Raw genomic sequence first — 9,845 nt, 5'->3', positions numbered from 1 at the left:
CCAAGGAGTACCTGAGGGTACACAAGCAGGGGGAGGGGCATGGGGCAGGTTGTCCCTCACAGCCCTCAAAAGGCAGCAAGCCTGCTGACATCTTGATTTCAGACTTCTGGCCACCAGAACAGTGAGGTAATAAATTTCTGTGGCTTAAGCCACTCAGTTTGTGACACTTTGCTATGGCAGTCCTAGCAAATAATGCACTGACAGCTGTACTGCTCAGTCATGTCCAACTCTTTGTGACCCTGGGACTATAGCCCACCAGACTCCTCTGTGCACACGATTCTCCAAGTAAGAATACTGGAGTGGGTTGCTGTTTCCTCCTCCAGGGGATCTTCCCAACCCAGGGATCAACCCACACCTCCTGAGTCTCCTGCATTGGGAGGAGGATTCTTTACCACTAGTGTCTGGGAAGCCCCAACGCACTGACTAACCTTTGTTTAAAGAACTCATTTTTGCAGAAGGTACAAAGGTTCTTGCACTATAAAGAAAGCTGAGTGCCGAAGAATGATGCTCTTGAACTGTGGTGTTGGAGAAGACTCTTGAGAGTCCCTTGGACCGCAAGGAGATCCAACCAGTCAGTCCTAAAGGAAATGAATCCTGAATATTCATTGGAAGGACTGATGCTGAAGCTGAAACTCCAATACTTTGGCCACCTGATGCAAAGAACTGACCCATTAGAAAAGACCCTGATGCTTGGAAAGATTGAAGGCAGAAGGAAGGGGGACAACAGAGGATGAGATGGTTGGATGGCATCACTGACTCAATGGAAATGTGAGTTTGAGTAAACTCCAGGAGTTGGTAATGGACACAGAGGCCTGATGTGCTGCAATCCATGGGGTCACAAAGAGTCGGACATGACTGAGTGACTGACCTGAACTGAACAAAGGTTCCCAGAGTTTGGGCCAATGGAAGACCCTGAGGAATTCCTACCTGTTAGATTACAGTCCCGAAGGGTAAGCCTTTTCTTTCTCACCAGTCATTTATGTTTCAGTGTGACTAGTCCATCAGATACACTTCTTGGAGGTTGATTGACTTTACAGGGAAAGTGAGGCTCTTAATTGGGGTGAGGACGTGGCAGGGGGAATTTGGAGCACTGCCCAGATGACCATGCACACCTCCTACATCTGACTCACACTTATAATAGAGCTGGATTACATTGGTGCAAACAATCAGGAAACTGAAGTTTGCCTAAGAAGGTCAGAGGCAGTATCATTGACCTGCATTTTGGTCAAGAGCCAGGTATGTACAGGTACAGAAGAGCATGGCTAGATGGAGAGGGGAGGCCAGAGGTGGGCAGGTTGAGGGGAGGAGTTGAGGCTGAGGCAGTGAAGGGGGTGCAGTGGGCTGTACCACAGCCTGAAGCGTGGCACAGAGCTGGCACCCCAAGGGGGATGAGGCTGGAGTTGTTGGTTGACAAACACCAGGTCGGCAGGGATGGAAACAGAAACCCTTCCATCTGTGCTTGGCCAAAGGTGACTGGCAGTGTCAACCCAGGTAGAAGGGAGGGATAGAGACAGCCTGGGCTGTCCACACTGGGCAGTTCTGGAGTCACGTGTCTAATTATTCCCAAAGCAAGGTGGTTTCTTGGAATGATGTATATTTCTTATGCAGGTTGGTGATTTTGGAGATAAAATCAAGTGTCAGGCTGCTGTGACTTCTGAAGCAGAAGTGTTTAATGAGGACTCTGTGCTCAGAATACAAAAGAGAGTTCTCAAAGAGGCTGCTATACAGATGTATCTCCTGGTCCAGGAAGAGCTCAGACCCCTTCTAATCTAGCGGGCCCCAAGTTTTTGCTTCCATTTCTTCCACGGTCTTCATCTCTCCCTCAGCCATTATAGGAGCAAATATGGAGGCAAGCAGACATGTTGTGGGACAGAGGATTATGTATCTTTGGGGGAGGGTAGCCATGACAACAATCACAATAATAGTAGTGGGAATCATGGTAATGGATATTTCCTGAGAACTTTGCCAGTCCTGTGCCTGGCCCTGGACTAGGTATGTTGATTCTCACTGTCATCGTGCAAGGAAACTCTTATTATTCCTTCCCCATAGACAAGAAGCCAGTGTTTCCCAGACATTTAATAAATGTTCTATGTCACACAGATGGTAAGTAATGGACTATAATAATATAAGATATTATAGTAACATATAGGAAATAGAATCTGTGGCATGGGTTTTTGCCATCACAGGTCTCATCATAAAAGGAGAGACATGGGCCATACTAGTTCCTCACCACAAACTGTGATGGGGTTGGAGGGCAAAGCTCACAGGACAGCTGGCTCTGTTTTTCCTAGAGAGGTCTAATAAGTGGCTGTGGAATGAAATGAAAAGTAGAAGTAGAGTGTGTAAGTTTGGGGGACAAAAAAAGGTAAGGCAATGACAATTGCATCAAATGAAATTCATGGTTTGGGCCTCTTGTTCTTACTGTGACTTGCTGTTCCTGTAGGTTGAAGCTCTCAGGTCATCATGATGAAATTTCAGAAATGGTCCCTTTGCCCATTATTTAATACAAATTAGAGAGGAACATTTCCTTATCAAACACTGTTTTAGAGAGATTGCTTGCATTTGAGTTCCTCTTTTGCTCCATTCCTCAGATGCCAGATGCTGGCCAAGTTTCGGCAACACTGGCTCAGGCAGTACTAAGCTGTCATTTGGGTGATAAAGTCGAGGGAGTCTAGCTTAAGAATATGTTCTCCAATACAGCCAGGAGCATTCTGTGCAGCTAGAACTATGATGAATGATTAGGCTGGTAGTGAAGTTAGACTATAGAACTTGGCTGAGGTCAAGGTGGGCCTGAAGGGTGGCCTACAAAAGGCCATCTGAAGGTCAAGATGATGCAGTTGAGTGGAGGCCCAGAGGAAACCAGGCAGGGGCTCCTTGCTTGAGCTTCAGAAACAACCCTGTCTCAGGGAGAGAGTCTGAAGGGCAGGGTGGCAGAAAGGGATGGTAAGGACCTGGGCCAATGTCCTCTGTGGAGAGCCATGAACTGATTCTTCCTCTGGCCAGCCAGAGCCACTCTGTAAACACTTTAAGTACTGTAGGCTGCTGTATTAGTTTCCTGAGGCTTTATAAAAGTGATCTGAAACTTGGTGGCTTACAACAGATGTTTACTTTCTCATGTTGATTTTCTGGGGGCCAGGCTAGGGTCCTCCCCTGCCTCTGCTAGCTGCTGCTGGGCGTCAGCCCTCCTTGGCCTCTTTGGCCTGCATCTCTCCAACCTCTACCTCCATGGGCACAGTCCCTTCTCCTCTTCATGTGTCATCTCTCCTGTCTTTTATGAGGACACCCATCACCGGATTTAGGACCCACCTGAGTAATCCAGAATGATTTCATCTCAAGATCTTTAAGTATTTTTGCAAAGACCCTTTTTTGAAATAAGGTAACATTTGCAGGTTCTGGGCTTGAAGAAATGGACAAGTCATTTGGGGCCCACAATTCAATGCATCATAGATGCCAAAAGAGAGAACTATGAGGACTTACATCTTTGTTGTTTAAAAATACATTTTTGAAAAAAAAAATCTCTGTGTCACGTGTATTGCCTGGGCTTGAATTTGTGGGTGGCATTTAGTGGGCAAATTTCAGAATGTCATTTAGCCAAAACTATGCTCCTGGGTGACCAGTAGGGGACTATTCTCTCTCTGGAGCCTCCCAATATAATCTTCGACAGCTCCTCCTCTGCCTCTTCCCTTCATCCCATGGCGAGCACATTAAGATCAGTAACTATTAAGAATGGAAGGGTATTCAGAGATCATAAAGAAGGCTGACCACTGAAGAACTGATGGTTTTGAACTGTGGTGTTGGAGAAGACTCTTGAGAGTCCCTTGGACTGCAAGCAGATCAAATGAGTCAATCCTAAAGGAAATCAACCCTGAATATTCATTGGAAGGACTGATGCTGAAGTTGAAGCTCCAACCCTTTGGCCACCTGATTCAAAGAACTGACTCATTGGAAAAGACCCTGATGTTGGGAAAGATTGAAGGTAGGAGAAGAAGGGGGCAATAGAGGATGAGATGGTTGGATGGCATCATCGACTCAACGGACATGAGTTTGTGCAAACTCCAGAAGACAGTGAAGGACGGGAAAGCCTGGCATGCTGCAGTTCATGGGGTCGCTAAGGGTTCAAGGGTCAGACACAACTGAGCAACTGAACAACAACAATCAGAGACCATTTGAGTTTAAATGTTTAGCACAACTATAACTGGCTCTACCCTGGACTCGTGGCAGTTCAGTTCAGATCAGTCTCTCAATTGTGTCCGACTCTTTGTGACCCCATGGACTGCAGCACACCAGCCTTTCCTGTCCATCACCAACTCCTGGAGCTTGCTCAAACTTATGTCCATCGAGTCAGTGATGCCATCCTACCATCTCATACTCTTTCCTCTTCTCCTCCTGCTTTCAATCTTTCCCAGCATCAAGGTCTTTTCAAATGAGTCAGTTCTTCGAATCAGGTGGCCAAAGTGTTGGAGTTTCAGCTTCAGCATCAGTCCTTCCAATGAATATTCAGGATTGATTTCCTTTAGGATGGACTGATTGGATCTTCTTGCAGTCCAAGGGACTCTCAAGAGTCTTCTCCAACACCACAGTTCAAAAGCATCAATTCTTCGGCACTCAGCTTTCTTTATAGTCCAACTCTTACATCCATACATGACTACCGGAAAAACCATAGCTTTGACTAGATGGACCTTTGTTTGTAAAGTAATGTCTTTGCTTTATTATAATCACCTTTTTATTATGACACCAGGTGGCACTAGTGGTAAAGAAGCCTCCTGCCAATGAAGAAGTAAGAGATGCTGGTTTGATTCCTGGGTCAGGAAGATCCCCTGGAGGCGGGCATGACACTCCATTCCACTGTTCTTGCCTGGAGAATGGGGTTGCAAAGAGTTGGTTATGACTGAAGGACTAAGCACATCATGACACCAGTCCAGCTGGAGCCTCAGATTTCCCAGACCAGTCCTCAGCCACCACCAAGTGTTAGAGTTAGCACCTGAAGAGAAATTTCTTTGACATCTCTGACCTAAAACAAGCCTCATTTTCTGGGTAAGGAAACCGAGACCCAGGGAGGAGGTGAGAACTGATAAAAGGTACTCTACTCAAGGGGTACTTCAACACTTCATTTCCCATCTTAAAAAAAAGATCAGATTAAAAATCCCTAGATTTTCCAGTTATGATTTTTTTGCTTCTTCATAACACCTAGGTGTTGACTTGATTTTCTTTTTATTTTTTTAGTGGCTCTCTACCCCACGCAGACACATGGAACCTGTCACCCTACCAATGTGACTTATAACATTTTGCACATCCATTCTGCTCTGCAGCTTTCAGGCCCCATCTGCTAACTCATATAAAACAAAATTTATATTAAATGGTATCTTAGAAAAATCATCACGGCCTAAATTGGACATCATTTGTCAGGAAACAAAGCATATATTGCCAATTTTGCTTTCGATTCTAGGCTTGGGCCCATTTGAGTTCTAGGTGGGGAAGAGGACAGTCCCCCACTGTCCCCTGCAGTGTTGTCCCTGACAACTCCATTTCCTAGAGCAATTCTGATCTTGAGGCTGAATGGCTGAGATGCTGACCTCCTTAGAAATTCAAATTGGCCTTGTTTAGACCTATTGTTAGAAAAGAACAGCCCTAAAACATCACATTCAACTCAGTTTCTCCTATAGTTCTTTGGACTGCTACGTCTGGGGAAAATTGGTAGCATCAGCTTGGGCAAGGGTTAAGAGAAAAGAAATGAAGCTGTAAGGTTAGAATCAATATTTAACTTGGTTCCTTTGATTCTTAGAGACTTGTTCATTTGACACATGGGATGAAGGGACATTGATGGGGGGTTTGAGGTAGAAGGGACTGCAGTTTTTCAATGACTGAGGGGCCATGTACAATACTCCATATTAGCTGCACAACAAATATGTAGGATAGCTGTTCTTCCTCCCACTCGACAGAGCGGGAAACTAAAAGTGGGAAAGTTTGTTATTTGCCCAACATCAGTTAGTAAATGGCAAATGAAGTAATGGATTTCCAGTGTTTTCTTTAATTAAGTAAGGTATACCAAGAGGAATCTAGGGGCTGTTTTCCTTCTTGTGTTAGTAAATGGCAAATGAAGTAATGGATTTCCAGTGTTTTCTTTAATTAAGTAAGGTATACCAAGAGGAATCTAGGGGCTGTTTTCCTTCTTGTATATGGCATTTCTCTAGAAGAGGAATCTAGGACTAAATGAAATGTGGCCAATCATTGAAAGGAGGAATCAGGGAAGACTTCCTTGCAGGTTGAGAGCTGAGATGTGGCACAGATATGAGAGGACAAATTATATGATGAAGTGTAGTCCCTTCATACATCCCAAAGTGTGTCAGAGTTTGTTGATTTCCTGAACACCTTCTTGAGCTCTTCTGATAATCTGAATTTTGCTAATTTCACTGGCATTGTTTGTTACATTTTGATTATATTTTGAGTGACTATTAGGGCTACCATAGTAGGTGCTTGGCAATAGCTAAGATTAAATATCTCATTTAGCCCTCACAACAAGTTGCGGTGGATGGAGTAAGTATTGTCATTTCCAGTCTATAGATCAGGAAACTAATGCAGAAAGTTACATAGTTTTTCCCAAGTCCCAATCCTAGGGCAGGGTGGGATTTACCTCCAAGGTTATGACTCTCCAGTGTGTTCTAGGTAACATCCTCTGGTTTGAAGCTCCACTGAAGGCAGGAAGAGTGGCTTGATTTTGTTTGTTTAAAGTCTCCCTTTAATTGGAGAAGAATGTATCATCAATGAGTCCCTTTCTTTGTTCCTTGCTGCTTTTGTCCTTTTAATATCCACAGTCCTGACTCATTCCACTTTGATTTGGATTTCAACCAATTGAAATCTAATCCCTGACCCTCTTAGCTAAGACAGAGCATCAAATATTAATCCTCCAGCAAAAGTGTTTTAAAAAGAAGACTCTGAAAGGGCAAACGGCCTTTAAGATGCAGATGCTCCTCTAATAAAAACTGAAGCAGGCTGATGGGAAGATGCTTTTGAGAGGAAAGATCTCAGAACTTGAGAACAGATAGAGAAAAAGGTGTGGCTCATGGCTCTGCAGCATTGACACAACTTTGGAGCTCATTAGAAATGCAGAATGTGGGGTCCACAGTTTCACAGGATCCCCAGGTGATTTGGGAGGACACCCACTACAGTTTGGGAAGCAGTGGTCTAATCCATACATACTCTGACTTTGTCTGAACTCGGGCAATGGGCTGGGCTCAGACCTAGAACTGAAAAGGTGAATTTGAACCATCTTTTTCAGGTGATCAGGCAAGAGGGAACTTCGGGCAAGGGCAGCAGAAAATCAGATGTAGGCCTACAGGAGCTGGTGATTTGTCGGGAAACACAGCCGACTGATTCAAAACCGAATAAAGGGGCCAACCTCATCATGTGGTGGATGAGTTAGCAAAAATCTACCCACCAAATCCAGTCCACAGTGTTTTAGCTTTAGATAAGCAATTTCTAGCTTTCCCCACATGAGGGTAAAGGTAAAATAGTCTACAGTTTGTATTAGCAGTGAGTTGGTCAGATCCCTTTTCCTCTGGGAGCCAGTGCATTCATTTCTCTCACAGCTCAGTTCATGAATTAACTATTTCCCCTGGAATTGAAATTGCAAGAGCTTCGCTGAGCAAAAAGCAATTTTGTTCCCCTCTGATTTTTTTCTAAGTGCAGGTTAGCTTGAAGCTCCACGCCACCCTGCTCTGCAGACATGCTCCAAGCCAACCTGTTCCTCTCTCCCCACAATGTCATCTCACAGATAAATCAGAGCCTAAGAATCAGAGGAAAAACCAGCCTTAGAATTTGGCATTTTCTCTGCTTATCACACTGAGTTCTTGGTAAGTCTTTTAAACTTTAAATGTTTAAAATTTTCCCTAATATAATATCATTTACCTTGCCATCTTCTCTAGGGGTGAAGGTTAATGAGATGATGCAGCTGCTTTGATCTCCTGGGGAGAAAAAGAAGCCTATAAATTTATCACAGACAATGACGAGGACAAGATTTTTAAAGAAAGGATAAATCATTAACACAATTACAAATCTGCATTAACCATGCTACCTCCAGGCTGGTCTTATTTACAAGTGTGGTCATTGGGGTAACTCTGGTGAGCAAGGGCTTAGAGAAAGTTCTATCTCTAGCACAGAGGATCCTTTCATTCTCCTACTGCACACTTTGTAATGTGTCCCCATTGCCTTTCAACATCCCAAAACTTCCATTTTTTTGTTTTGACCTTTGCTCACCTCTTCAAGCTCAATTTTTATCACTGCCTATCTCTCCTTTCACTGTTAAGACTATTTTCTGTTCTTTAACACACCAGGCTCCCTCTTTCTCTCTCTCTTTCTCTCTCTCTCTCCCTTTAGGGTACTTTCTTATGACATTTACTATTCTCTTTGGTCAGAAAACTCTTCTTCTCTCAGCTTCTCAACATCATCACCTGGGCCAGTCCTCAGGGCCCCTTCGGGCTCAGCTGCCTCCTCAGGGAAGTCTCTCAGGATCTCCCAAGCTGGGGTGGAGAGGGTTTCACTTGGTTCCCCTGCATCAGGGATTTAAATCCTTTCTAGTAATTCCCTGCTTATTCACCATTCTCTCTCTCTAGACTAGTGGCACTCAGACGTGGTGGCACATTTCGTGGGACACCTGGGGACATTTTGAAACTGCGGATATACAGATCACAAGCTAAGGAAATCACAAGCTCTTGGAGTAGGATTCAGGTATCAGCTCTCCTGGTGATTCCAGGGTACAAGTCAGTTTGAGAACAACTGTTATGTTTACACTAGATAATAGGAATATAAAATGGAAAAAGGGCTGTTGCTGTTCCTATGGGGAGAGCATGCTAAAGTGTCCTCAGAAAGGGTCATTGGCATCAAGGGTGGTGAATCCGGGAACTCAGAGAAAGTGAGTGCTATCCAGCTATGTCTTCTCCTGGAAGGTTAATATTGCAAGGGGAGAAGCCATCCTACTGGTGTGCATTTCATCAAGGCCTCACACAGTAATTATATCCATTACTAAGATAAATAAATTATGGACCATTTGGTAGTTTGGATGCTTGAGTTCCAGGTACTAGAAAGCCAAATAGATACATCTAAGTATTAAAAAGATTTAGTTGACGGATCAGGGTAGTTCAGAAAGTCAAAACCAACATCAGTAAAAAACCACAACATAAAAGCAGAGCCTTAGGAGGGCTGTACCTAGGGCTCTTCTGAGGACATTTATTTTTATTTTTATTTTTTTAAATTATGAAAGCATGCTAACACAATTACAGGAGACGTGGAAAATGTAGAACGAATTTACATATAGTTCCACTATATATTACCATTATTTTTAAGTAAGTAAATTAATATTTTGAGTTGGAGTTTCAATATCATATTCTCAAAAATTAATAGAATGAATATACAGAGAAGTAGAAGGTTATAGAAGACCTGAAAAGTACTATGAACCAATTCAACATAATTAAGATGTATGCAATTTTCATACAACAGTAGGATACAAATTCTATTTCAGTTCCCATAGGATGTAAACTAGGAGACATTGGAATATATCCAGGGATGCTAAACAAGGTGCAAAAATGGCATGGTATAAAGGTATTGAAATCATACAGAGTCTGTTCTCTTATCAGTATAAAATTATAATTATGTTAGAAATCAACATCAAAAGATATTTGAAAGTAACCTGCATATTTTCAAGTGTAATGTGACATTTTCTTCTGAAGTCTTTTGAGACTGGGAACTTGGGCCCCCTTGGTGTCACTCACCTCTTCTTCTCTTGTTTGTGAGAGGGTCCTTCTCTCCTCCTGCGGGTGGGTTTGGACAGGCAGTGGGCCCAGAGGCAGCAG

The 9,845-nt window shown here is 43.5% G+C and overlaps 1 long non-coding RNA gene across 1 annotated transcript; it reads left to right on the top strand.

The window, feature by feature from the left end:
• The first annotated feature begins 215 nt into the window (after positions 1 to 215).
• Positions 216 to 9,606, top strand: LOC145523600 (uncharacterized). Its single transcript, XR_014066739.1, has 7 exons — positions 216 to 950; positions 1,609 to 1,849; positions 4,739 to 5,034; positions 7,277 to 7,850; positions 7,923 to 8,117; positions 8,610 to 8,724; positions 9,515 to 9,606. It is a non-coding gene; the product is annotated as an uncharacterized LOC145523600 (long non-coding RNA).
• The last annotated feature ends 239 nt before the right edge of the window (positions 9,607 to 9,845 follow it).

Source organism: Giraffa tippelskirchi, chromosome 10, assembly GCF_054371585.1.
Source record: "Giraffa tippelskirchi isolate mGirTip1 chromosome 10, T2T-mGirTip1v1.2.pri, whole genome shotgun sequence".
NCBI classification, from domain to species: domain Eukaryota; kingdom Metazoa; phylum Chordata; class Mammalia; order Artiodactyla; family Giraffidae; genus Giraffa; species Giraffa tippelskirchi.
The sequence above is the reverse complement of the archived record's forward strand: the minus strand, read 5'-3'. Positions and strand labels throughout refer to the sequence as shown.